Source organism: Cuculus canorus, chromosome 6 (genome assembly GCF_017976375.1).
Source record: "Cuculus canorus isolate bCucCan1 chromosome 6, bCucCan1.pri, whole genome shotgun sequence".
Lineage (NCBI taxonomy): Eukaryota > Metazoa > Chordata > Aves > Cuculiformes > Cuculidae > Cuculus > Cuculus canorus.
In genome coordinates, this window is record NC_071406.1 from 28,380,294 (window position 1) to 28,402,884 (window position 22,591).

The 22,591-nt window shown below is 50.1% G+C and overlaps 1 long non-coding RNA gene across 2 annotated transcripts; it reads right to left on the minus strand.

The window, feature by feature from the left end:
* Positions 1 to 4,785: 4,785 nt before the first annotated feature.
* LOC128852583 (uncharacterized) lies at positions 4,786 to 18,962 on the minus strand. Of its 2 annotated transcripts, XR_008450554.1 has the most exons (6): positions 18,777 to 18,962; positions 16,812 to 16,972; positions 12,339 to 12,559; positions 7,262 to 7,401; positions 6,522 to 6,608; positions 4,786 to 5,943 (listed from the first exon to the last, which is right to left on the minus strand). It is a non-coding gene; the product is annotated as an uncharacterized LOC128852583 (long non-coding RNA). The 2 variants fall into 2 exon arrangements; XR_008450553.1 differs by lacking the exons at positions 4,786 to 5,943; positions 6,522 to 6,608; positions 7,262 to 7,401 and adding an exon at positions 9,600 to 11,584.
* Between the last annotated feature and the right edge of the window lie 3,629 nt (positions 18,963 to 22,591).

The window sequence follows — 22,591 nt, forward strand, 5'->3', positions numbered from 1 at the left end:
TCTGCAGCCCCTGCCACGCAGCAATGCTGTGGCACGTGAGGAGGGGTACATGACTTGCAGCAGAGCTGCTCCAAACCGGGATCTATTTCAAGGGCTAAGCAGGGTGGTGAGGCTGGGTCAAATGGTGGAGCGTTTGGCAGATGATTTGGGAGGATGGAAAGGGCCACTGTATCACATATTTCTGGATATCCACAGTGTCAAAAACAGGACATTGCTCAATGACTTAAAAAATGAACATCTCTGCCTGAGATTATCAGCTATGGGATAATGACAAGGTTGTGAACACAGCGATGTTGCTGGAAGTGAAGAGATTCAGCATCCTGGCTTGGGAATAAGTGATGATTCCCCCAGATATTGGAGCTGAAGGAGAGATAATGCTGATGAAACACAGGAATGGAGCAACAGCACAGCCACAGTGACTCCTTGCAGCTGCCACAGTGACTTGGCAGGCTAGGAAAATATTTGCACAAGCTTTAACAAGTCCCGTCCATGTTCCTCCTGATGCCCAAGGGATGCCCTGACAAATCTGGATGGCGGTGGTAGGGTGCCAGCCTTCTCTGACCTGGCAAGCAGGGCACAGAGATCTCCTCTGGGCATAGGGGGACTTTCACATCCTGAAACCTTCTGGTCAGGCAACTCAAGCTGCACCATACTGCTGTCCCTGAGAAAACAAGCACTTCGTTTTCAAATGAGGAGGCTAATTATAGAACACTGTCTCTTGATGCCCCCATCTATCCTGGTGGTACACACATGGGGTCAGTCTGCAAACACAGGTAGCGCTGCTAGCCCAGTGCCTGCACCTCCTCCCTGAGCGCAGGTAACCATGAGATTTGATCCACTGTAGGACAAGATCTGGGAAATCCACTCCCCTGGCTGTCCCCTTACCCTGCAAGTCCCCATGTCGAGAGACCCTACACAAGCGCAGGGGTTTCAGAGGCACAGCCCATGACACACACCTGCATCCATGTGAGGAAGTTACAGCATCCTCCTTACGAGCATCCTCCACTTGGATGCTCCTCCTGCCACTTGGTGCATCGCTTGCTGTGAATGGATGTTGCGGATGGAGCTGCCGTCTGCTGGAGCTGCTGCCCAATATGGGTCAGAAATATTAGCTAAAGTTTTAAAAGTAAACTTAAAAGTAAACTTCTGTTTGCACTTCCAAAAGAAAAACACATACACACAAACAGTATTAAAAAAAAAAAAAGGAAAATAATACAATTAATAAATAAAATAATTAAATGAAGTCAAGGCTGGAATTGTATTTTGGTGGAACTGAGTGGCAAAGCCTGTGCTGGGGATGTGCAACAAGGGTCATAGCCTTGTATGGGCTCTCCCTCGTTCACACAGGGATGGGTGTGATTAGCTGTTGCAGTGCCAGCTGCAGGCTAAATGGAAAATACTCCTGTGAGAAAAAGGAAGGGAAGAAAGACCTGGCCCCTTCCCACGTGCCCCATGTCAAGTGGCTATGGACTGCCTGCAGGGCTGTAAAAGCCCAGGTGCTTCCAGGCACCACGGCAGCCAGAGATGCTCTGTGGGCACCCTATGATGGACTGCATATGTGGCAAATGAGGCACACAGGTGCCCCCAGCCAGCTCCCTGCCCCAGGGGGACATGTGGCAGCAGGAATGTCATGGTCCCCCTGTGCAGGTTTTTTACATGCTGCTGGAACTCCTGCACACCTGGCTCAATGCGGGGTAAGCTCGCTGGAACGCAGAGGTGGGATGCTGGAGCAAAGCAGAGCAGGCTGCTTGCCCAGCGGCATCCTGCGTGCCATGCCATGCCATGCTGTGCCACAGCAACCATGCAGAGCGAGTGTGACAAACCACCACACAGGTGCATGGGCTGCTGTTAGCTATGCAACACTTGTGCAGGTACATCTTACCTTCAGCTTGGCCTTTCCCCTCCCTGCGTCACCACTGCAGCAACTGCAGCCCTACCTTTAACTCGCATCCACAGCAGCTGATCCCTGTGCCAGGTGAAATCCCACTTAACCTTGGTCTGCAGAAGGCCCTTGGCCCCACTGAGGCAGGCTGCTGGCCTGCTCTCCATGATGCCATCCCCTTCCCCTATCAATCTGTGCCCTATTTTCCTGACTGGCTCCTGCAAGGGCCTCATGCTTCACCCTTGGAGGGCACTGAGGAGGCAGGATGCCGTCTTTATACTGCTCCTTTGTTGCTTTGCTTTACACTGGAGATTAATTTAGGGGGAAAAAAGCATTCTTTAAAAAAAAATCTCACCCCTCTCTCTCCTCCTCCACCCTCCCCAAGCAGTGATGGGGGATAATGAACTGCTGGGACTGTCATCCAAAGAGCACTTAATGACAATATTCACTCTGTGTGTGTGTGTGTGTGTGTGTGTGTGTGTGTGTGTAGCATTGGCTGCTCTCGGCGCTCTAATTATGAATAGTTTTCAAGCTGTTTTGGCTATTATGTGTTACAAAGACAAACTCGCTGTTAGCTGCCTTTTTCCATTGCTGAAGCTGGCCAATGTCACCCATGTGGAGCTGTGACACCGCAGCTAATGCTAATGCCTAATTCTCATGCTCCCACTTTCTCACCTCCATCTGTACGGCTCAGGAGAAGGGCCAAGCTCTCCTTCCCTGTTCCTCCCCTTTTCTCACTGCCAGGATCCTTTTCAGGGCTCACGCTTCAGTTTTGTAAACAATGCTTCTCTAGGCTATCTGGCTGTAGTGACCCAAGTTGCATCCCCTGTAGGACAGGACCCACGGGTGCTCATGGCACTGCACCTCCTAATCCAGCCTGCACCTCCAACTGTCCACTTTTAGGGGCTGGGAATCCCTGTTGCAGCCTTGGTAAGGGGAAGGGGACACAGTCTGAGCTTCATCTGTGCCGCAGAGATACTGCAAAGATGAGCTAAAACAATCTGTTCTCCCATCTTTTCCCGGACCCTTTGCTGTGAGACACAGTATTTTGGAGGGGCAGCTGAAATCTTGCTGGTGTTAATTTAGTTTTGGTCTGCTCGCTGTTAACTTTGGGCTTGCTGTGCTTTTTGTGGTTCGTTTTCCTTAAAGAAAGCTTATTTTCTCTTAAAACAGGGCGAGAAGCAGCTTGGCACCACAGACACTTTAAAGATGTTTGAACATTTGCAAGAGGGAGAAAACACATTTTTTAAAAAATATTATGAAAAGCACCTTGAACAACAACTCCACAAGAACCCACCACAGGCTCCATCCTTTGCTGAAGGAGCTCATCGCTCAGCCCGGGGGTGTCTGAGACTCAGCACATCCTACCACGTTTTTGTGCTCACCTCAAAATCCTGCTCCCCATGCGCTGTTCCACAGGGCCAGCGCCAGGACTGAGGGCACTGACTGGGAGATGAGTTTTGCCAAATCACAGCATTATTAAAACAATACGGGGCAACCCAAGGCAGCTCCTCTCTGCAGCCATACTCACCTGCCAGTTCTCAGGAGTGGCTTATAAAAATAAAGAGGAAAATAAGTTTACAATGTACTTCAGCATTGCCAAGTGAGCAGTTGTTCCTGAGCTGCTCCTGGGACTCACTGCAATTTTCAGGTATCCTTTCACCATATCCTTCTTACTTGAAATTGGGATACGGACTGTCTTTTCTTTCCTCTACAGAGGTTTTCCTATTGAAACCTTGATTTTCTGGATTATATGAAAGTTGAGAACTTTATTTTTAAGCAATTGTGAGAAAAATTAGGGGTGGCTATGCACAAAAAAAATTTGCATATCTGCTAACGTTCACAGAGTTAATCTGTTTTTTCGTAAAAGCCATTTTCTGGCTAAAAGCCCTTCCTTTCTAATATTTTGACTCTCCCCACATATCTGTCAGTTTTTACGTGTCTTCTTCTTGTCACTGCTGACACAGAGCCACGTTCTTTGTGTTTCCCTACTGTTTTTCTTGGTAGAGCGGCGTTCTTGTCAGCCAGCCGGCCGCAGGCACACAAATCACAGCCACCAGGCGCGGGAGGACCAGCGGCCAGCAGAGACCATTAGATCATCTTGCCTGACCTCTTCCTGACACAGGGCTGAGTTTGGAATCCAATTACTCCTGTACCAGCCCTGGTAACTCCTGCTTGGCTAAAGTGTATGGCAAAGAAATGCATCGTGTCTGGGTCTAAATATATCAAAGGCAAGGGAATGCGCCACTCTCCTGGGCAGTTTAATCATTATTAACACTCACTTTTTAAAAGGTCTGTTTGATTCCCAATTTGAATTTGTCTGGCTTCAGCTTCCAGGCACAGCCTCGTTCAATGCCTTTCTCCCCTAGATTAAACAGCCCTTTTAATACCCACCTTTCTCTCCCCGTGAAAGTATCTCACACAGCACAATTAAGTCACCTCTTGATCTTCTTTTTAATAAGCTAAACAGGCTGAGCTCCTCTGGTTTCGCACTGTGAGACGTTTCCCCAGCACCTCCCAAGGATCAAGTCTCTAATACCGCCTGATCCTGTGCAGGGAGGATGCATGGCAAAGCAGCCCTGTGCAGCCAGTGAAATTAAGCAGCTTGCTGAGACAGAGCAGCCTTTCACCACCACATGGTCCCTCAGCCTGCTTTTGTTTTGGGGGAGGCTGCTTAGGGGTGTCTCCAGGCACCTCTGTGCCCCATGTCTCCGAGTTACTGAGTGATGAGGAGGCAGTATCACAGCTGTCCCCACCTGTGCATATGAGATGCCAGATGTGTGACAAAATTTAGGGCTATTTCTTAGTATGGTGCCCAGAGCCACCCCCTGCTTTACAGCCAGGATGGGAGACGAAACATGGTGCCATACTAAGACACCTCCATCAACTTTAGCCATCCCTACTATTCACAACTCCCTGTGGCTTTAAGTGGCATCAGTCCCATACTCACCCCATCTCTGGGTGGGAGGGTCAGGACACGTGGGTCCCAGATGGCAGGTGGCAGTGCCTCCCATCAAGGGTACCGCTGCATTTACCAACCAAAACCAAGGAACTAGAAAAGGCCTTTCATCATTCAGCGGAACAATAAATCTCCGCATTGACCAAAAAATGGAAGTCAATGCACATACAATGCCGCACGCACATTACTGCTAAGAGTCATCACTTTTGACCCAGTTTTTAATGTGTTTACTTTTGAACTAGAGCCCAGGTGTCCCAGCTAACACATGCAGGGACAGGCATATTTTGGGCAATGCAGTTTTACAGCCAGTCAGTCCACAAGCTGGACTTTAGCTACTAGCTTCAGCAATACTATTTCACACACCATTATATCAGTTCAGCTGGGAGAGTACACAGAGCCCCTTGCACTGTCCACCAGGCATTCGTCCTGCCTGCGAATCAATTACAGCAGAGACACTGCACGCATTAGGATTGCTGCTTGGTGCGTATTTCAGCTGTGATAAATGTTGCTCTGCTCTGCAACAAACAACTTAGATAAACCTCCTGGAGGTCGTGTCTGTCAGCAAGGTTTTATTAGGTGAGCTGTGCCCATTCTCACAACGGTAAGGGCTACCTGGCAGAAAATTGTAAGCCATTTCCCTTGGAGGGGGTGAGCCTGAAATGAGTTCCCTGGTCTCACTTTGGGAACACACTCGGATATTAAAGGGACCAGAGAGTATCATTACTGCCAGGTGATAAAAACAACCACCATTTGGGAAGACTGATGGGCTTTGTAAAAGCTCCCAACAGAAGCTTCATTCTACACAGTGGATAATAACAGCCGTCTTGGGCTGAAATCCCAAAGCAGCTGCATTTTCCAAGCCTACAAAAGTGACTTCAGGATTCCTGGCGCCACGTTGCTCAAGCATCACTTTTTGGCAGTCACAAAGCCTGAGATCAGTTAATATTCTTCAATGATCACAGCTTAAAGATGTCATCTGCTCTTTCCTCGCTTGCCGCTCCGCTTTCTGGATTGCCTCCCTGGCTCAGCAAGGGTGAGGTATCAGCAAAGGCTACTTTGGGCAGGAAAGCAAGCAAGTAAACCTCCTCCTTTTATCTTCCACCTTGCAATGGGGAGAGAAAGGTTTAAGCTTCACTCTTTAACACTAAAAGAACTGCCAGCTTGCATTATTTCATCATGAAGACATCATTGCATCACTCTGCAAACGTGAGCTTGCACAACAGCTCATTGTACTCCGGGAGCAGGCTGCACTTTGCAGCGCTATTTCCAGCCTGTTTTCACTGCATCTGGCAATTGCAGCTCCTTGACAGCACTGGGGCTGGCCCCACAGCGATGCAGGGGCTGGGGCATCTCATTTACCTGCTGCTTTGTTGGCCATAGCCACGTTGAGCAGGTACCTGTTCCAAATAAGAAATGGCCATTCTGCTCAGGAGTCCATGGGATCTTTCCAGGTTTTTTTCCAGTCCCTGGGGCAGGGCTCCATACCAAGCACAGGGCTGCAACCAGCTCACCTGGGAACTAAGTCAGATCCCCGCTCATCTACTGACCAGCTTAAAAAGTAGTTTTCTGTGCCTCTTTCTCTAACCATTTCACTGTCATGCACCTACTGGTGACCTTGTGAGAGCCCAGAGGGGAGGTGGGGCAGGATGGGGATGTGGTGAGGCGCTGATGTGCCATTACCTTGTCCATGGAGCTGTGTACTGTGGTGGATCCAGCAACCCTGCATAGAGTCTGAGCCCTGGGCTGCCTCTTTCCAATTTCCCTGTCCTAGGGAAAATGAAATGGTAGCACATTCACCAGAGGGCAAATGAAAAAAGCAACAATTCATTTGAGCTCTGCTTTCTGCTTTAACACTGCCACTGTGCCACCCCCACCCACCCCCCAACCAGTACAGGATCCTCATCCGTGTGAGGGCAGGGGTGCCAGACAGCCCCTTGTATGCCTGGTGTTGGGGGTGACAGCTGTGCAGGGCAGCCACGGGCTGGTTCCTGCACCAGAGCTACTCATGCCGGGGACTGGCTTCAGCTCGCTTTCACAGCAAGGTGCCCTGTGGCCGGTGTCACTTGCATTCAGCCCTGACACCTATTCATCCAACTCAAGTGCTTTTTTTTATGTGGGTTTTCTTGTCTGTTTTCTCTAGATGAAGATTTTCAGAAGACTGCTGGTTCCCTTTGTAACCTTTCAAGAGTTCTCTCTGTATGAAGTTCTCTTCACGTCATCTCCAACACAAGCAGGTAATAAAGTCGCAGCAGATTTACGACTTTGAGAATCTCACTGTATCTATCGCTCCATCAGGAAAAAGAGCTGTTTTCAAAAGAGGAAGGAGATGGATTTTGCCCTTGTTTATTGTTTAAAAAGAGAAAGAAAAACTCCTCAATTCTTCCCAGTCCCAATTGTGTGAAAATATCTTCAGAACTCACCAAGCACAGTGCTGGCTCATGCCAACATCAGAACATGGCACCCTGTCTCCTTGGAGAGGCAAAAACATCCAGATCCACCTTCGTGCACCTTAGGCAAAGCAGCTCAGCTGGAACCAACTTCAGGCACAGCCATGGTGTTGCTGTAGATGACAAACAGTCCAGAAGAGTTGTGTTCTTAGAGACCTCTTACAGGTAAGATGGCTCACTATGGCAGTTCACTGCTGCTGCCTGCCTGTGAAGATGAACATCTTCTGCAAGCAGCAGGGTGGGACAGAGAGTCCCCATGTCATGCTCACGCCTTTGAGGGTCCCTAAAGCCAGGCTGCCATGCCCAGAAAGCACAGGCTTTGGCTGTGGAGTCCAAGCAGGACTTCCATCCTACCTCCATCCAAGTCAACATAGACGCCACACCACGCTGGCAGTAGTTTGCCACAAAGGACAAACGCCGCAAGCGAAGGACCAGGCAGCAGAAAAAGAGACAGAGGACTGACAGCCTTCTGAAGCAGTCACATGTCAGAAAAGAGGTGAAAATCCCCCGCCCCACCCCTAGCAGCATTTGTGCCACTGCCCTCCTGAGCCTTCACACCAAGCAGTTGCTCTTGGGCTCTCCATGGGAGCAACACAGCCAGGTCCTCTCCCCTTCCCATACATCCGCTCTCCAATGTGTCTTTCCCAGCAGTCAAGACAGGTCTTCTACAGGGAGCTTTCATCTGTCCATTTCTGTGGGGATGGGAGGTTTTGTACCAGGAAGGGCTGACACTGGCGGCACTCAGAGGCAGAAACTTCTGGGTGGTGTCACAGAGGGTTAAACAAGGACATAAACAAGACTCAGCCTGGTAGGTCATGGTAACAGGTCATGTGTTTGCCATGTCTTTCAACCACATCAGTCGGGGATTTGTAACTGATGAAGTTCCCACTAGGGAAATACATTTTCCAGGCATGTTTCCAGCCAAAAGGCAGCTTTGCAGTCCTATTGTCAGCATGATTTTGCAGCTTGTGTGCAAATGGTCAGAGATTTGTCTCGTATCTCTCCCAGCACAGCTCATTTCCATACCACGCAGCAGCCCCTGCTTTGCCCAGCCTAGGAGCAGGAGAGGCCCTTGGGCTCATCCCAGAGGAGAAGTCCAGGGCAGGTCAGAGACTGGGACTGAGAGTGGGCACCAGGATATGATTGACACCTGGTATGAATTCATGGCTTCTGCGAGGTGAACAGAACTTTGGTCACCAGCTTAAAGCCACAATTTCAGCTCAAAAATGCTAGTATCTGGGGTCTTTAGTCACTCCCTGCTCTGTTTTGTGGATTTGGAGCTTCTTTCTCTGCAAATGTAACAAATCAGTTTTGATCTTTGCTGTCAGACTCTTTTGCAAACACACATCCCGCACGACATCTCTGCACATACATCAAAACACTTGGCGAAACAAAGTAGAAACCTGTTCTCCCTGTCAACTAAAAAATTAATTAGTAAAGAACCCTGATTCTGAACAAATAAACAAAACCTTCCCCTCCCACCAGCTCTTTAAGCAAAAGCCTCCATGCAAAGAATAACTGCCAGTGGGCAGCCACGGCCATTTCATTTGGAAGGTGACTGGTCTGTAGCTGAAATATCAGAGTTTACTTCGCAAACACTTTCTGTATTTTACAAAAGAGTAGGGAAAAAAAACACTCTCAGCCATGACTGTTACAAATCATCACTGTTGCATGAAGCAAAATGTCACGGCCCATCTGAAAACGCTTGTTCTTGATGGTAAGTATTCATCTCACACTGATCTAGTTTGTGAGCCACGGTGAGGCGTGGCCTGTGTTCAAAATGTTTAATAAGTCAGTGTAGGCATAGCATAAATTAAGGCCTTGATCAGATGGACCCCCCTCCCCGGAGCATTCCCGGCCTCTGTTTGCTGGACCCTGCACTGGGCTGGGAATTCAGCCTGTTTTTCCACCGCCTAGACTCAGCAGCCCAGTGCATCTGCCTGGCATTCGGGCCGTGTGCATGTACAGCAGCTGAGGGGCTGGTCCTTCGCAGGGGCTTTTACCCCACAAACCTCTTGTTAACAGCAGCAGCTTAGGGAAGTGTCACAAAGGCTGTGCTGGAAGAAGAGGGATGGACTTTGGAGGGGAGCAGCTGGTAAATGCCCGGCTGAGTGGCAGATGAACAGCAAAGGTGTTGGTGCACTGCAAGAGCAAGTGTTGTCCAAACCCAAGAGCATCACAGCCCAGGTGCTCTTGCACCATCATGCCAGCAAAGGGCCCGATGCCAAGGTGTGGGGCTCCACGATGTCCCTTTGGTCTAGGTGGGATGGGGCAGTAGTGATATATATCAATGCAGCTGGGACAAAGAAGACAAGGAGCACCAGCTCCACTGCAGGCTGGCGGTGATGACCACCACTGCACTGGCTCCTGCTTTCTTCCCTAATGCGGTATGAAATACAGCTGATTGAGGAGGTTTGTTGCAATCTATACAGACAGATTTCAGTGCAAGAGTCAGCAAAAATCTCTTCTGCTTGTTAAAAAAAAAAAAAAAAAGCCAGTCAGGAGTAGAGACAAAGTCTGATTTAGAAGGGAGGGGGGAACCAATCTACAGAAAAAAGAGACAGCGGTTTTGGCCAACACACCATGGTCTCCATTAAATAAAACAACCTGTCATTTGCATTCACTTGGCAAGTGACTAGATCTGAACTTGGCTGCACACTTGATGATCCACCATTACTTTCCAGGGAGGAGGCTGAAATATTCTTATTCCTATTCATTAGGCCAAAGTAATTCTCTTAATGCCACCGAACTACCATGGATAAGATCCTGCACATAATGTCATTGGCAGTATTGCTAAATGAAATCCCTCTGCAAGCAGCCAGGGAATCAATACTTGGGGTAATTTGTCCTTCCAAGTTTTCCTCCCACGCCACCTTATTTCTGGCGCCGGTCTGCACCAGCTTCATCTACCTCAGCTGCGTGCAGGGCAAGGAGGCCAGGTAGGTGCCCCGGTGTGGTGCTCTACCTCTGCTGCCCTTCTCCATTTGGGAGCTGGCTCCCAGCCCCATGCGCAGCGCCTGTACAGCCTTAGCACGTAGCTGTGGACCAGGCAGGCTCTGCTGCAGGTCTGGTGAGCTCAAATAGAGGGATGAGGTGCTCTCCCTTGGCTCAGTGGAGTATGAAGGGCTGGTTTTATAACATGTAGCAAAAAAGAATCATGGCTTTTTCCAGTAACTGGAAATGCAGTGAAGGCTTCATTAAATTATTAGCCAGAAATTCAGCTTCTGTTTGGTGAGGCTGCCACACTACAGCAAACACATCAGGCCATGGGCTAGTACAGTGCCCAGGGACAACCCGGCCCTGACATATTAGCCAGGGTAAATCTTTATTGCTTCCTGAGCTTTTGCGTTGGACCACATTAAACATCAATATTGCAGCACTCAGCGTCACCCAATATTATATCAAATCATTAGTGGAGGGTTAATCATTACAAAAAGAGGAGGTCTCAGCTGACAATTCACTTATTTCCTGGGTGAAAGCACTATTATTACCACAGCAAAAGATTCAGGCAGCACCATTCACTACCCAAATGCGTCACCCTGACTAGTGGGTTTGTTACAGCAGTGAGGTGGAGAGAGGTGACCCCATCTGTCCGCAGCCAGAAGAAGGGACAAGCCCAGAGGCTGGGCAGGCTCTGCCCAAATCTCCATCCCTCCCAGCCAGTGCAGGAGCCAGCTCATAGGCAGGACCGAGACATCAAAATCCAGAGCCACACTTGTCACCTCCCCTGGGATTAGACCTGAAATGAGGTCCCGGTTGCAGCCGCTGCCATCCCGTAGTGCAGCAAGCCAGGTGTCCTGTGGACCTGGGAGGTCTGTGCGGCAGCGGGGAAGGGGGACCTTTTAGTGTTCTGTCCTGTCTTAAAAAAAATATATATATTACCAAGTTCAAATCCCTATGTTTCTTTTCTGCTGGCATAATAACTTTGAAATGTATTATTGCTGAGAGACTCGCCTCTCTCTGCCAACAACTCCCCAGAGAGAAGCACTAGCAGAAGCAAAGAACTTTTTATAGCTTCTTCATAAAAGAAGTCAGCAATCCACTGGACCTGATCAACTTTTCCTAGTGGTGACAGGGACAGAGCCTCAGCTGCAGTAAACCAGTGTAACCTCATTAGTATGCCATTGAGGCGGGTTTTTTAACAGCGATTTGGCCCGCTAATTCATGAGCAATGCTCAGGAGATGGCTCCAGATGCACTCTGTACTTTCGCCATTCTCTTCTGCTAAGACAAAAATTTGTGTTGCTCCCTCCTCTGCCAGCTGTACCAGGAAAGGGTGGAGGACCAATACTGCAGCCTAGGAAGAAGTAATAGAAAAAGAGAAGCATTTAAGTAACACCACTCACTAACACTAAAGATACCCTTACCGGGTCAGCCTGCCAATGTATCAGCACAGCTGGATGGTGTGCATAAAGACAACCCACGGCTGATTTAAGATAACAGTCTAGATCAGGTGGCTTTTAGGCTGCTCTTTTCGCTCAGCCATGGAACACCAGTGCCAGAAATTTCAGCAAGAACCACATCAGCGGCTGGTCTTTCCACCACCAGGAGCTGTGCCGTCTGCAGGAGAAGACTTCCATTTCAGAGCGCACCTCACAGCCTCTGAGCTAATTTTCCCTGCTCCCAGAGATAAAAGCAGCCACAGATGTGGTTACAACTTTGATTATTTTTTTCAAATCATTTGAGAACGCATCTTGCCAGAGAACAGTTGGAAATGATAGTTCTAAGCAGAGGCAGCTCAGCTGGCAGTCTTCAAAATAAGGGCATTGTATTAAGCTTTTAAACCAGAAAAGTTAATGGTTTGGCAATGAGGCAGTAGATCAAAAACTGATGCTGTCCCAGGGTTTTGCAAGTAGGCAAGCACCAAGGGCACGAGGTGGGGCTGAGCTGCCCCAGCATGCTGCTCAGCTCTGCAGGACAAGTGGTGACCCAGGGAGGGTGTCCCCACCGTGGGCAGCTCTGACCTCGGTGAGTGGCACCCATGTGTCACTTTGCCTTGCTGCATCCCAATTCCCTTCACCCATAAGCAGGGACACTAGCACCTTTCTCACCTAGCAGTATGATCAGATGTGGAATAGGAGAGCATCCTGGTCAGCGGGTCAGTGAGGGATCTCAAACAACACTGCAAAAACTGGATCCCGATGCCGTTGTTTCTGGGGTACAGGCTGGCTATAGCAGTGGCAAGCAGCTGCAAGCACCCAAGGAACCAAGCGGTGTGGGGTAGTGGTTTGAGGCAGGCCACAGGGGACGACTTCTTACCTTTTTTCAAGTCCTAGCAGAAACATTAAAGCAAGTGCAATCAATTTAGCATGTATCTATTTACTATGAGCACATATAAAAACCTCACAACAGATCTCATCCCCCACCTTTGGCAGCCAGCCTACACGTTGGCAAGCAAAAGATGTTATCTTAAAGGATATGCTGCAATACCCTGAGTCATACTGGAACTCTGAATCCACCAGGAAGCCTGCTGAAGTCAAGGACCTAAGCACAGGGATGCTGCATTCTCACATATTGCTAGTCATGACGTTCGCTGGAGCGAATCTTCCACATCGCCAGCACTGAGGGGGCTGACAGACAGCAACATGTCACCTGCCTGTTCCAAGGGGTGGGAGATATGAGAGCCCAGTCCTAGCCCCAGGGCTGAGATGACAAGAGCACCACTTCACCACAGCTCTGCCCTAGCCAACTGGGCTTAACTGGCATCTCTAGCTAAATCTCACCTTTCTATGCAGGGCCCGTGGGGGCAAGTGAGGTGGCTGCCTCGGGGTGCTGGGCTGTGAGGAGATGGCGTGAGCCAGGGTACGTGATAGAAGAGCGAAGGCAGCGGAGCTAAACTGATTTACATCAGCTGAGGAACTACCGCATGGTTGGGCAACAGAGCATAGCGATTCAAGGGAGGAATAGCAAATTCAAAGTGTTAACACAACGCTCAGCTGAGTGACTCAAGGATTCCAAGGAGAAGACATTCAAACAATGCAGCAGCCTTAAATCAGGAGTATTTGGCAGCTGAGAGCTTTAGGTTCATGACCCCATAAGGCAAATTTGGACTTGGCCAACAGGAACCTGAATATTTCTTGGGGGTAAGACAGGACTCATTTTCCAAAACTGTAAAGTTTTCTGTAAAAGCAGGTATTAATTCCCAGTGGCAGTTTCTTTTCAGAGCAGGCAGAGCTCAGCAGAATTAAAGCTGTATGCCTTTGCAGATGGTGCCATATACCTCAGTAGTCCTTGGCAAGCAGCAGAGCCCAGACCACAAAACATGCTTTCATCAAACTGGGCAGCAGCAAGTCTTCAGCCACCCCTGGACAGAAAACTACTATGGGGAAAACGCTGCACTAGTGAAACTCATTTGAGGGGAAAGGAAAGAGGGGCTCAAGGGGTGCCCTGCTGTCTGCAATGGCGCAGTGGTCCCACAACTGTACATAAGGACGGTGTTTTGGGGTGAGGCAGAAACAAAGTGTATCATGTCATGGTGATCTAAAAACTACCAGATGAACTTAGCGGTTTTGTGGCAGCTGTTAGTTATTGCAAAGGGATGTATGGATCTTAAGGCCAAAGGATCAGATAAAATCATTTAATATGAACTCCTGCAAGACACAGGCCACAGAATCACAAGTCCATAATTTCTGTCTGACCCCAGGCATGTCTTTTAGAAAGATCTTCAATCTGGATTGAAAGATATTGAAGGATGGAAACTCTACCATCCCCTAGCACAGTAGCACAAAACCTTAAGCATTAACACTGGAGATGCCCTTTTTTTGCCTCTCTTCATCCTACGTTGTTACTCCTTTGTCCTCCAAACAAACAGCCCTTAGCTCCCAGAAGTCTTCCTCCTAAATAAGTACTTAAGAGATGATGATGCAGTCACCTCTTAACCTTTCCTTTGTTATGCTAAATTAGTTTAAACTTCCTTCAGGCTCCCTCCAGGGAAAGTTTTCCAGCCTCTGAACCTTCTTCTTTCCCTGAGGAAGCCCCTCACAGCCCCTTCAACCTCACTGCATCTCCAGAGGAGCCTGATTGAGCAGGAAGTCAAGGCTGATTAAGCTAATCACTCTGGGAGGTAGGGAAAGATGCTCCTGGTGTCCAAGGACCTCCACAAAACCTCCTTGTCCCAACCTAAACACAGTGACACCAGCCACCAGCCCCTCCAGAAGTGCCCTGCCAGGTCCCTCTGCCCATGCCTCTGCTTCCCTCTAGCCCCATCGGCCTGGCTTTCCAACGAGGGCACCAGTCGGTGCCGTGTGCAACTGAGCCTGCAAAGCAAGTAATTAACAGCGATAATTAACCTCTTTGATTACTTTTGTGCAGTCCCATCAAAACTCTGGGGTGTTTTTGTTTACTTGCTGCGTGACAATCGCTTGATGGATTTATATGAAGTAAATTAATAAATAGGCAGGACTCGTGGCAAAATAATAATTGGGAAGACTTAATGTCACTGATTAAATTATCCATTCAAAAAACAGGAGTTCCAGCAAAGCTTTCCCTCTGTCCTCGTACATCCACACATCAGGAGCTCAGTGCCCGCAAGGCCGCCCCTCTGTGTGCCTTCATGTTGCTCCCCAAACCCCAGCTCTGCCCCCAAACCCCAGCTCTGCCCCAAACCCCAGCTCTGCCCCAACCCCAGCTCTGCCCCCAAACCCCAGCTCTGCCCCCAAACCCCAGCTCTGCCCCAACCCCAGCTCTGCCCCAATCCAGCTCTGTCCCAACCCCAGCTCTGCCCCCAAACCCAGCTCTGCCCCCAAAACCCAGCTCTGTCCCCAATCCAGCTCTGCCCCTAAACCCCAGCTCTGCCCCCAAACCCAGCTCTGCCCCAAAACCCCAGTTCTGTCCCCAACCCCAGCTCTGCCCCCAGCCCCAGCTCTGCCCAGGGTTGGGAGAAATGGAAGCAGGCGAGGGGCAGGCGTGGTGCACGGCTGGGGAGATGCTGCAGAGGGAAGGCTGTGGCGAGCCATGTTGCGCTGTATCAGGCCGAGATGTGCCGAGCCGAGCAGAACCGGGCAGGGCCGATCCGAGACGAATCGGGGAGAGACGAGACGAGCAGAGCCAGGCAGAGCAGCGCAGAGCCGGGCAGAGCTGAGCCAGGCAAAACCCGGCGGAGGCGAGCCGAGCCAGGCAGAGCCGAGCGGAGCCGGGCAGAACGGGGCAGAGCCGAGCCAAGTCAGGCAGAACGGGGCAGAACCGGGCCGAGCAGAGCTGAACAGAACCGGGGAGAGCCAAGCAGAGCAAAGCCCAGCCGAGCCCAGCCGGGCAGAGCCGAGCCAGGCAAAGCCGAGCCGAGCCGAGCTCTATTGCGCGAGCGGAGCCGAGCCGCCCTCGGGCGGTGCGTGAGCGCCGAGCGCCCCCTGGTGGCGCCGCGCGGAGCGCCCAGTGCTGCCGGCAGCGCCGGAGCTGAGCGGGCGGCTACAGGAGCGGGTCCTGCCGGGCCCTCCTCCGCCTCACGCAGGTCTCGCCCGCACCGCTGTGAACCCCGAGCCGGCTGAGAAGGTGAAACCGGAGCTGAATCTCCGAGATGATCCTGTAAATACAGGCGTGAGAGCCCGCGCTGTCCCAACTCGGCCGGCGAGGTTTGTTCGGGCTGGCGATGGACTGAGCAGGAACAGCCTCTAAAAGAGCACCGGCAGCCCCCCGGCTGCCCCCGAGCTGGGGCCAGGGCCGGGCTGGCAAAGCACGGGGAGACCGGCCCAGGTGGCTCCTGTGCCTTGGGCAGAGCGAGCGGGTTCCAGCGTCAGAGTCTGGCCAAGGAACTCAGCAAGGCGAGGAAGGCGTGCATCTTCTCTCCTTCCTAAACCTTAGCGCTTTCCTGACACAAAGCCAGCACCCATGCCGGCTGCAGCCTTTGCAAATCCCTCTTTGCCTCTCCTTGCTCTGGCGGCTATCATTCTTTCAAGGATTCCTTGCTAAAACACAGATGGAAATGATCACGTGTTGTTTTCATGAGTTACTTGTAATCTGCTGGCTGTGCAATTGAGTCCCCTAACCCACTTCACATTTCACTTTCTTTCCAAACTTGGAGAAGCGATGCAGACAAATTCAAGGTCCAGGCGACATTTTCAGACACTGTTCTGCTCTGGAAATTACAAGGTTTTAGCTTTGCACCCCATTCCCTATGGAGAACTAGCACTTTCCCTCTGCCAGAGAGGGAAGGTTAGGTAGTTACTTCTGGCACTACATCTTGCCCAAGAGCTGAAGTGTCAGGGGCCTTGGACTTCGCTGCCCATGGCAGGGCGGCAGGAACTAGATGATCTTTAAGGTTCCTTCCAACCCAAACTACTCTATGATTCTATTTGGTGTTCCTATGGGGTCCTGCATGCACACTTTGCACGGGGTAAGAGGAGGGGCTGCCCAAACCTAGTGCCGTGGTGGTGCTCCAAGCCCACATTCCAGGTGGATTAGCTCTCCTTCTAGCTGGGTCTCCTTCCCCCATCGCCTACCAGAGCTTCAAGAAAACAAGGTTCCAACACAGACTTCGTGAGATTTGCCTTAGAAAGTTAAAGAAAGCAACAAAATTTGGGTTTACTTACCCTCTTTTTTTTTTGAGTCTGTTGGGCAAGACTTCCAGTTTTTCTCTGCAACACTGAGATCAGCTACTTCTTTCCTTTTTTTAGAGAGAGCAGAGTTTCTTGCTGAGACTTTAGGGGAAGTCCAGATGCTGGAAGGGCTGGCAGCAGAGGGGCCCTGCTTCCTGCAAGATGGAGAAGAGATGCAACCTGTTTCTGTGTTTCTCCAGTTTTGTGTTGACATTTTTATTCTGCGTTGCTCCTTATCAGCTCAGGGCCAGCCTGGCCCACAGGCAGCTGATGACATTTCCAGTCATCGGCATTTTTCCAGTTGAGCTGAGATTAAGCCAGAGTCTTCTCATAAGGACTTGTATATTAAGATGACTGAAAGAGCGCTAACAGCCTCATCAGCAATCCAGACTTTCCTGTGGTCTCGCAGTGCTCCTGCCGCTGTGTGCCAGTGCCACACGCCGTGCCTGCATCTGGAAAGGGACTGGGGAGGGCTGACGGCGGAGCTTGCAGGGTGCTGCACCAGCAACCTCAGGCGCTGTGGAGACCTTGGCTGGCTGCTTCCACCTTGTGATTTGGCTGAATCCATACATCACTCACCTCCTCCATGCACCTTTGTGCCAGAAAAGACAGCAGCAAGTGTAAATCAGGGTCTGCAAAAGCTTTGCCAGCGGTGCTCCTGCCTGTGCCCTGGCTGCCCGCCCGCCACAGCGGTGTTGGCTCTGACCTTGTTTTATGGAGGCTGAAGCATGGATCCCTCCACCTACACATCTCTCCTGGCCCGAGGCTTGATGCTAGGCCAGCAAGTCACTGAAATGTCTTGCCTTGCTTTTAAGAGAGCCTGAACCCAGTCAGCCTTGCCTGTGTGGTCTGGAAACTGGATGTAAATGTTCTTTGACCCTCCCTGTGAAGAGCATTGGATTCCTGATTCCCAAATTTCCTTTGTAGCTCCAGGACGTTAGGAGTCTCGTGCAGAGGATGCCACGTGGTCTTAGTCAGCTTTTCTGCACCTGAAAACATCACCACTTAAAAATATTTTCTCTGACTTTCCACAGATGTATCAGGAATTTGTCATAACTGCACCTGGCCCACAGCCTTGCGAGACACCAAGGATCAGGCATCCGAAAGGATATGGAGAAACACATTTCTCCATGTACTAGAACAGGATTTTGCCAGCTCTGGACATGGCAGTGTGGAGGAAAGAGCAAGAAGGTTAAGATGTAACAGTCTGTCTTATGGATGTGCACACATAGCCCCGTACACTTGGCCCCGAACTGAGGGTGAGGAGCTGCCTCTGAATGCTCCCCCATATGCATGCAGGCAAGGTGAGGCTGTGGCTTGGCCACATATGTGCCCACAGATTCATGGCTAACAAAATAGGTGCTGGCGTTTAGGAAGGCAGAAAAAGTGGCATGGGTGTCTTAGCAGGTGTCCGTAATAGCAAATAATAGTAACAACAATAATAACAACTATTACAATAATAATGAGAAACAGTGATAAAGGACCTTGTGTGCTGCCTGTGCAGAGCAGCCCACTAGCTCTCCCTGCTCCAGTGGCAGAGGTGTCACAGCATCAAACAGCTCCTTATCTGGAGAGAGCCTACAAGAGTGGGCTTCTCCCCCTGGTCTCCTCACCTCAACAAAATCTTTCACCAGCAGTCAACAAATTGCTCACATCATGGGCATTCACCAGAAATCAAAGCCCCAGCAAGTTATTATTGCCCTGATGCTCTTCCCAAGAGGAGGCTGATGCTGAGCTCTTTATCCCGTCTGTGTTCCCACTTTCCCTGACATGCTTTGATTTTTTTGCACCTGCAGGTAATTCTGCTCTGTTTGATCACAGCTTCCTCACCTGTCTAATGATTTGACATCATCCGCCTGTCCTGCACGCAGCCACCTCCATGGCAGCTCACTCTGCCTGTCCCACCCGCATGCCCAGCCCAACATCTTCTCAGCAGTTGGAAACTCATTTCCCCCTTACCCAGTGCAAGGATCAGGCAGAGAGGCTGTGAACACAGGCTTTGTACAGCCCCATCCATGGCCAGAGCACAGAGGAGGCAGCAGCCTCCACCCTTCCGGAGAAGTGAGGAAGCCAGGGCAGGAGGAGGGGGGCAGCTGGCAGGCCAAGCACAGGGCCGCTCTGCGCACCACTGGGCATCAAAGCTGCCCCGTGGGAACCAGGAAACATGACCAGCCTCAGCCGCAGGAGGAAGTGTCAACAGCCTATGGGATGGAGGGTGGAGAGCTGCTACAGCAACCAAACGTTAGAATTAAAATTAGTATTTGCCATGTGTTGTTTTCCATGTGTTCGCAATGCTGAAGAAGCAATGTTGGTCCTGCACCCTGCTGGCCCCTGCACTGAGTCCCGGGGGACTTCTGGCTCTTGGCTAGGCAGCGGAGAGCCTGACAGACAGGACAGTGCCATGAGCCCCCAGAATTGCCAGCCACTCACAGAGCAACCTCACAGACAAAGTCCCTGATGACTCCTTTTGGATTCAAAAAACAGTGTTTCCCTTTCCCCACGAATTCCCCGGGCACCTCTCCCAGCCCTACGGACAAGGGTGTGAGGCTGCCACAGGTACAGCTGCACCAAGCTGCCACTCTGGCTGGTGATGCAACCCCCTCCTTGTCCTGCTAGTCCTCTCTCCCCACTCTTTGAGGCAGAGGCTGTTTTGTTGCTCGTCTACAAGGGGCTTGTGGGACCAGGGAGCGACTTCCACCCAAATTCCCTGGTGTGAGATACCAAGGATGGACTGCAAGGGCACTGGAGCTGCCTGAGTCCCTGCCAGTCTGGGAGCATCACAGGAGAGCTCTGGCCACTGCCCCAAGCCCCAGGACATGACAGAAAGCCGTGTGTGCTGATGGTGAGCACAGCAGTGGCGTTCCCATGTGCTGCCAGAATGAGGGTTTGGAGCTGTTATGTTTTCTGTATACAGTGAGATCAAAATATGAGCTTTCAAAATGACTTGAGATTAGCTGGAGGGAAACAACAGACAGAGGAAAAGTGGTACAACTCTGCTCAATTTAACCACTTGTGCATCATGCACATGCTGCCTTTCTGCAAAGCTGAGGCAAAGAGGGACTGTCAGGCTCCAGAAAACTGCATCCTTGGCCGAGGGCTTGTGGGTTCTCTTCATGCATGGCCAAGACTGCATTAGGCTCAGCCAGAGCCGGTCAGATGTCCTAGACCTAAATCTCACCTTGTGGCTGTGGTGCAGTGTCTAGAGTACCCTGGTGTGAGGTCCAAGGTGAGTCTCTGTTTCCCAGCAATAATCAGGTGTGTTGAAGAGAAACACAGAGGGCTGTTCCCAAAGCCACTGGAGGACAGGGGAAGAGCAGACGCTGCTTTTTTTGGCAGGGATCACCAACATCATATGTACAATGCCGGACACACAAAGGAATCACCTCCATGGTGCTGTGCACAGCCTCACCAGCATGCTTGCCTACCAATGTGAGCAGGTCTGCAGAGCAAATTCCATCTGTTTACATGCTTGAGATATGCAGATGCACGAGGCACAGGCCTCAGACACCAAAATACCTGATTGTACTTGCAAATGAAGCTGCTCAGTATTTAAGTGCACATAATTTGCAGGTGCCATTAATTTCCCCTGCAGTTTGGTGTCGGGTTTTAACTGCAAGCAGAAGAGTTGTCAACAGGAGAGCACACCTGTGGCTTTGAGGCTGCCTTAAAAGCAGCGACAAAACAGCTACAAACCCCAGAACCAAACTAAGGCGTGGTGGTGAAGTCTGCAGAAGAGCCACACCAGCAGCACAGAGCAACTGTTGGCACTTGCAGAGCCAGGCAGGCACTGTTGCTGTGTCCCTAAAAGGACCACAAAACCCACTTACCTGACAGCCCATTAATGCTGAAGCTGCCACCAGCTGGTCTGTCTTCTCTCCTGAAGGAGAGCCAGGTGATGAATAACCAACAGGAGATTTTTCATCACAAAAGAGGAAAAAAACAATCATCAAGCAATACTCATCGAGCAAAGCTTCTTTCCCATCAGACTGTCACGGGAAACTGTCAAAAAATGTTCAGAGTCAAAGATGAAACAAGGAGAGGCTTAGAGAGGTTCATTACACCTGAAAATGAGATACATGTTCAGAGCAGCAGTTAGGAAGGGAGTAACGTCAACATGTGTCTTCAGGGTTTGAGTGAATATATGCATCTTACCCAGCCTCACCAATGGAAGGCTGGTTAAAAAAGGGGCAATCTGAAACTTTGCCATGAATCATGCAATTCTTCATGGAGTATGAAGAAAAGGAAGAGCGGGGAGCCTCTTACTTTCCAAGAGAGTGCTGGGGGAGCTGTGGGTTGCCATTCTCCAACTTGTCACCTAGAGCTGATGGAAACCAAAATGAAGGAGAATCACTCTGCTTGCAAATGTGAGTTCTGCAGCAAATTGACTGCCAGACAACTGACTGGGTCAGGACAGCCCCAAAGGCAGGTGGGTCAGTTTGGAGTCATGACCCTCATGCCTGTGGAGTGTCACAGTTTTGAATTAAAAATGGGCTTGCTAAGGTCTAGGATTCAAATGCAAGATTCTCATTAAGTATAAATAGTTCCTCATGTTGGTACAGTGTTTTTGTCTGATGAACTGGTCTGAATTTCCATCTGTGCTGCCTTCTCCTTCATATGGCATGGAAACTCCTCACAGTCACACACTTTCTCTTCAAGATGTCCCTGAGAAGTAGAGAGGTGCTATTAGCAGCCTATAGCATAAAGAAGCACATGCAGGAGCCAGGACATTTCTGATTTAGCTGTGAGATGCATCACACACCAGGTGTCTCAGCATGGGGCCACCCTCGCTCCGGACCTGAACCTACTGAGACAATATCAGAGGACACCGCAAAGCACTGGGGAAGGACCAGCAAGAAGTTACTGGAGTTAATGTGCAAATCAGCACAGCAAGGGCTATGCCAGCTCCCCCAGCTTCCCCTGGGAGCGTGGCCCAGGGATCACAAGGTGTGCGCGGTTGGAAGCCTTGTCTTCCTTATGTGGAAAAGCAACAGTACAGCAAAGGAAGGAAAGTGACATTCAGATGGTCAAAGTTTGGGCTCATCTGTATTTGGTCGTAAGCAAAAGCTTTTGTGACAGCTCTCTGTGAGATAATCTGTGTTTTTTCCTCCAGAGAGGTTAAGTGGCTCTTGGATTAGAAAGTGCTGAGGAGTGCTCGCTGTAGTTTATCTTTGCTAATGCTTTCTTTAAGATCCTGTTCCAGACAACACAAGTGAAGGCTCTTTTTATAAACTCAGCCATAAAAGTTACATTAGCACAGGAATGGGTAATACAAGTTCACCTATGGAGATGTCTGCGAGCCTGCAAAGCAGTGCATTACCTTGTCAGACAGGGAACAGAAAACCAGTTTTTTGTATAATAAACCTTCTGGTTCAGCATTGTAAATCGTGCCCTGACACTAAGCCTCCATTGGCACAGGTAAGAAAAATCCCATGTAAAAGGTCCTCTCTAGGAAGGACATGATAGATGACAGAGAAGTCTCAAGGAAAAAATGTGTTTGCAAAGACTGCAGGAGCTTCACCCACTGGGTCTGGAGCTGTCAAAATCCAGGTTGTCAGGGTAATTGAAGAAAAGCAATTTCCTAAAGAGTAATGGGCTAAAGTGAAGGAAATGTATTTCCTCAGCTCTCGAAAAAAGATATACTGAATTATCACATAGTGGAAGAGCCTAGCAAGACATTTTGACACACGTCACTCAGGCATTAAAGAGCTGTACCCTCTTTAGGAAATTAAGTAATGAGGGTGAATAGGAATAGAGGAAAGTGCCTCTTAGGAGCA